Genomic DNA, 5,978 nt, shown 5'->3' on the forward strand with positions numbered 1-5,978 from the left:
GTTGAGGAGATTCTTTTTCCCTTTGATATTGTTCAGTTAAAGTATTAGCTGAGTAATATGGTATTAAATGGAATTAATTAATGAGGTATTCACATAGGTCACACCCGTAACTTTTTTAAAAATTAATAACTGTAAAATAAAAATGTTTTCACTGGAATAGACATGAGATGAAAGGTTGCAATCTACATTTCCCCTCCCCCAAAATATTGTGATGTTCCTTTTGGGTGATCGCCACTAGATTACGTCACAGTAATTTACCATGGCCCTATGGCCAGTATAATTCTGTGTGTTGTCCTGTATTTGTCCTTATGTGTGCTGAGTGGCCCTTTGGAGCCTCAGCTTTTGACCGAAGTCAGAATATTTTAATATTTTAGTCACACGCTATTACAGTTATGTTATTTTAGTTCTGGTAAGGAGCCAGGCCCGTAGCTAGAGTGGTGTGGCAGGGGGGGCAACTGCCCCCTTGATAGGCTGCTTTGCCCCCCCCCCCTGTGAGAAATACAGAACACTAATCTTTACATTTATATCATGTGTTACTCTAGCAACATAACAAAGACACTTATTGATTTTGTGATTTATTATGGTGTATGGGATTCCGCATAATGTCGTATCACAGATTCAGACTTCGGGAATTTTCAGTATCTACAACAGTTGTGACATTTTGAGTAGTCTTGTGTTAAAGGTACCTAATGTATTGGGATGATGTTCTTGCATGTGTTGCTATGAACTTGGAACTGCTCAAATTTTTGTTTCCCAAGTCTACCTATTGGTAATAGTGATTCATGTGGTAGAGAGAGGGTGTTGATATTTGATTTCTGTTACTTAGCGTTGTTGCTTTTCTGCCACTTCAAGCTAATCGCAACAATGAGTGATGACGTGAAATTGATGAAGAGACACTCATAAGCAGTGTCGGAACCACAGGGGGCAGGGGGCATTGTCCCCCTCCCCCCGACCTTGGACGGAAGTCCATTCTAGGGGAAGCAAACATTGAAGTAAAAAAGCAAGACTAAGAGAATCTGAGAATAGCAGGACAATTGGATACTCATGATGGAATTAACTTTTACTTGTTCCTTGAATTTCTCTTCCAGACGGCCAAGGGCACTTGCAAGGGGCATAGAGGGACAATTGCCTCCCTCTCGATTTCAAACTTTACAAATAAAAATACATTTCGTAAAATTTTCTTGCTCACTTCGCTCGCATTATTCTTATGGTTCAAGTTCAGAGCCATAGCTATGGGGCGGCGGGAGTCGGCTCTGAGAGCCAAACTATCTATATGAAGAGAATGCCATGGCACCCCCGTAAAATTATTATTATTATTATAAAACAATTTCCTTCTATGAAACTTAATATGAAATATGGATGGTGACAGTATAATCCAAGAAGTCATTGATCAATCAAGGGAATCCTATTTGTTTGTCAGGTGTCAAAACATGTATTTCAACTATAATATAATACAAATCAAACAATATTTTGCAAAATTCTTAACGTAACCAGTAGGCAAACATTATATATAGTGATGCAAGAGTCTCCCCTTTGAAGGAAATAGAGTCCGTGGTGGACTAAGGGACCCATGTTTTAATGTTTTAGCAAGTACAAAGAAATGTATTACAAATTTTTACACAATTCATCAAAGTGTAGATAATTTGTAACCATTGTTATTTAATTAATTCAATATTTCTTGCATAACACAACACAATGGTGTTGTTGGATTCTCGTTATATTCCTTTGTGCGTAAAAATCTTGCATACTGGAAACTAGAGGGAATCATTATGAAGCATGATTTATAAAGGGCTCCCTTAATCAGTTCTTCAGAGAGGCCCAAAGCTGTTGGTACATATTAATCGTCTATTAATATTATCGACCTTTAAATATCAAGTACATACAGTCCCTATCAGCCTATTTATGTTAGACTTCATATTCTTTGGCAATCTGGAAAGGTCATTATTGAAATATTGCTATTTGATGTTCCTCGAAGAATTTTTTGGTCGTTGTAGTTTCAAGATATCATCCATTTTCTGTTACTTATCTCTTTTGGCGGAGGAGCAAGTGCCTCTGTGTACCCTGCTATATCTGCCAATGCGACACAATATATTAAAAATTTGCCCCCTCTAGGATTGACTTTGCCCCCCCCCCCACCCCTACAAAGAATTTATGGCTACAGGCCTGTAAGGAACTGGACCCCGTATAACGTGACGGGAACAAAACAGGCAAAGTGCTGACGCACCCAAAATTTTAAATTTAAATTCAAATTCAAATAAGAATTGTTGCGGTAAAGAAGGGGGCAGAGTGGCTGTAGAAAAATTCTATTATCTTTTCAATAATATTTACTGACTGTGCATACATACATATAATCACACCCACACCCACACACACTACAAACTCTGATAATCATGTTTCGTTCTCTTTGGAGCAAAGACTACAAATGCACTGCCGAGTTAAGTCCTTTGTAGAGAGCAGCGTGCTTAAGGCCTAACTTTGGGGTGGCAGCACACGAACTTCAGGTTGCAGAAGGTTAAGAAAATACCACAGGAATGTGAATTTAAATAACTTAGAAATTTTGGGAGGGAAGCAAGTGCTTACGCCTATGCCTGTGTAGACATACTGACAGTGGTTCGGACATTCCTTCATACCGTGTGTCTTATCAAGATTGATTGATTGATTTAAAATTTTGGGGTGTTTCGGCACGTATGGACATTTTGCACTCTTCTAAGTATATGGGAAAATCCCCTTATCTAAAACCCTTACCTTAATATTTTTAAAAATTAAAACTGGGTGTAAAGAGACCTTTCAGAAAGATCAAAAATGCAAGTTGTAAAGGGACCTGTACAGAAAAACGCAATATATTAAAAAAGGTAAGGAAAGTCTAAGTACTTCCTCAGATATAGTGTTGCCCACGGGACGAGACACGAGACGAGACACGAGACGGGACGGGCTTTTAAAAATTCGAGACGATGGGGTAGTCGACCTTCGTTGCGAAGTGGGACGTACTCGCTTCGGCGGTACATATAGAGTCATTCCATGCCAAATCAACACAGATATGTACAATTTCCAACCTGACCATCTCCGATTTTCATGAAATTTGGGGAGTTGAAACTATGCATGGAACTTAGTAATTATGAAAATTTTTAGTCTTGTGTGTCTTGTGATTGTTAAATTATTCAAGGTCAAAGTTCGCATAAATTGCCCTTTTTGAGCCCGCTTAGCTATACCAAATGTTCTGTAACTCCGCCAGTATTTCGCCTAGGAAGCTCAAATAAAGCTTATTGTACAGGGAATTGAACAAGCTTTCCAGTGATATATAACAAGCCTATCTTTCGATACAAATATAATTTTGTCACGTGACCTTAACCTATGACCTTGAATATCTCAAAACATGTCATCACCAAAAATCGTGAAAAAAATGTATTTGGTCCCTCATGCCATACTCCAAAACATATCAAAAGATCATTCTGGGACTGCAATGGGATAAGAAGATACAAAATAATATGTGTAACTATGTGACTGATAAAAGCCTCATTACATGAACTATGACGAGTCAAAAGTCCTTTAACACCCCCTACAAAATGTAAAGGAGTTATCCTGGTCATGAAAGAAATAGGTTAGGCACAGGGAGATCTCTAGCTGTGTGTGTCAAGCGCAAGTCCGGCACATTGTTGACCGCCATATTCAATTCAACGCAAAAATTTCAAAGGAAAGGGTGTGAAGTTATATACAAATCAGGCTAGAACTTTACGAGAAATGAAACGGCGAAGGTTTTTCCAAAGTATCTTGAACCAGCAAAAAGTTATTACTGCATGCTTGTAACCATTTTCTCCTTTTTGAGGTGTAAAAAGCAAAGTATTAAGAATGCTCCTAACGTGTTAGGAACTCGTCGAGATCACGCTGACATCTTGGGAGAGAAAGAAGTATACGCACCATTGCATATGATTTTAATCAGGAACATTCACCAAATACTTAAATAGTGGAGAATATTGGGAAAAGTATCTCAAACAATTACGTGACACTTCCTTTGGAATGAAAAATTCTTCAGTGACGAGGCTAATTTTTATGTTTACGGTGAAGTTAATAAAAAGAATATGCTTGGTTTGATGTTTTAAGTCCACTTTATGCACAGTAAGGCTAATCGGGACTGGACCTACAGTTTAAAGTGGATCCGAACCACTTGTGCCTCCACCGGGTATCGAACCCGGGGCCCCAAGATTACAAGGCAATGACGCTACCACTGCGCCATGGGGGAGGCCAAAAAGAATATGCAATACCTGTGATTTGATAATCTACAGTAGACAGATCCCAACCGAATGGTTGTTGCTGGTAAGCTAATGATGTGGTATAGTGTATGGAGAACGGGAATGGTTGGTCCATATTCAACAACGGAACCTTAAATGGCGAGGGCTTCTTGGATGTGTTAAGTGAACAGGTTTTTCATCCTTGCTTACGGGATATGGCACTTTTCCAGAGTTTTGAAACAAGACAGTGTGTGACCACACTATGTGAACATTTTGACAATTTCTTCATGGTAAATTTCTAGGTAGATTGATGAGCAGACGGGAATCTATTAAAAGGCCTGCACATTCCCCAGATCTAACATCTTAGGAGGACTATTACCTTCAGAAACATTTGGAGAGAATGGTGCATGCACTAAAAGTCCCTGATATTGACCATCTGAGAGAAGGCATAGTTGATGTTGCGATGATGTTGCACCTGCTACATTGCCAAATGTTCTATGTGAGTGTGAGAGACGTCAACGAGTGTGCTAACAGGAATATTGACAACACTATAATGTGCATATATCGTAAGTGAAAGATATGCGTATGACGTTTTGCTGCCTAAAAATAAGTTGGAAAAACCTTCGCTTCTTCATTTCTCGTGAAATTCTAGCCTGATTTGATATTTCACATCACCTCCTTTCCTTTGAACTTTTTGCGTTGAATTCAATATGACGTTCAACAATATGCTGGACCTGCGCTTGACACACACAGCTAGAGATCTCCCTGTGCCTAACCTATTTCTTTCATGACCAGGATAACTCCTTTACATTTTGTAGGGGGTGTTAAAGGACTTTTGACTCGTCATAGTTCATGTAATGAGGCTTTTATCAGTCACATAGTTACACATATTATTTTGTATCTTCTTATCCCATTGCAGTCCCAGAATGATCTTTTGATATGTTTTGGAGTATGGCATGAGGGACCAAATATATTTTTTTCACGATTTTTGGTGATGTCATGTTTTGAGATATTCAAGGTCATAGGTTAAGGTCACGTGACAAAATTATATTTGTATCGAAAGATAGGCTTGTTATATATCACTGGAAAGCTTGTTCAATTCCCTGTACAATAAGCTTTATTTGAGCTTCCTAGGCAAAATACTGGCGGAGTTACAGCACATTTAGTATAGCTAAGCGGGCTCAAAAAGGGCAATTTATGCGAACTTTGACCTTGAATAATTTAACAATTACAAGACGCACAAGACTAAAAATTTTCATAATTACTAAGTTTCATGCATAGTTTCAACTCCCCAAATTTCATGAAAATTGGAGATGGTCAGGTTGGGAGCTGTGTTGATTTCGCATGGAATGACTCTATACTAAAATTGGAACGATACAGAGAAGATTAGCATGGCCCCTGCGCAAGGATGACGCAAAATCGTGGAGCGTTCCACATTTTTCCGATGATACGAAACTGAGAAACTGTAACAATTGAAAAGTGTAAAAGTGAGAAAAAGTATGAATGGTGGGGAATACCTCCGTGTAGGGGGTATTTCCTTTTAATATATATATTAAAAAAGTGCTTAGCAGAGCGCGCTACAACGCCAGGGGTTCCGGGTTCGAGTCCCGGGTAAGGCATGGGTATTTGTGTTTGTCCAGATGATAAGAAACAAAGAAAATGTAACAATTGAAAAGCGTAAAAGTGTGAACAAGTGTGAATGGGGGGGGGATACCTCCGTGTAAGGGGTATTCCCTTTTCATTAAAGAAAAA

The 5,978-nt window shown here is 38.8% G+C and overlaps 1 non-coding gene across 1 annotated transcript; it reads left to right on the forward strand.

Moving 5' to 3' along the window:
• The first annotated feature begins 5,564 nt into the window (after window positions 1–5,564).
• On the forward strand, window positions 5,565–5,667 carry LOC145979044 (U6 spliceosomal RNA). Its single transcript, XR_014440765.1, has one exon. It is a non-coding gene; the product is annotated as a U6 spliceosomal RNA (small nuclear RNA).
• The last annotated feature ends 311 nt before the right edge of the window (window positions 5,668–5,978 follow it).

Source organism: Lepisma saccharinum, chromosome 25, assembly GCF_977018435.1.
Source record: "Lepisma saccharinum chromosome 25, izLepSacc3.1, whole genome shotgun sequence".
Taxonomy (NCBI): Eukaryota; Metazoa; Arthropoda; class Insecta; order Zygentoma; family Lepismatidae; genus Lepisma; species Lepisma saccharinum.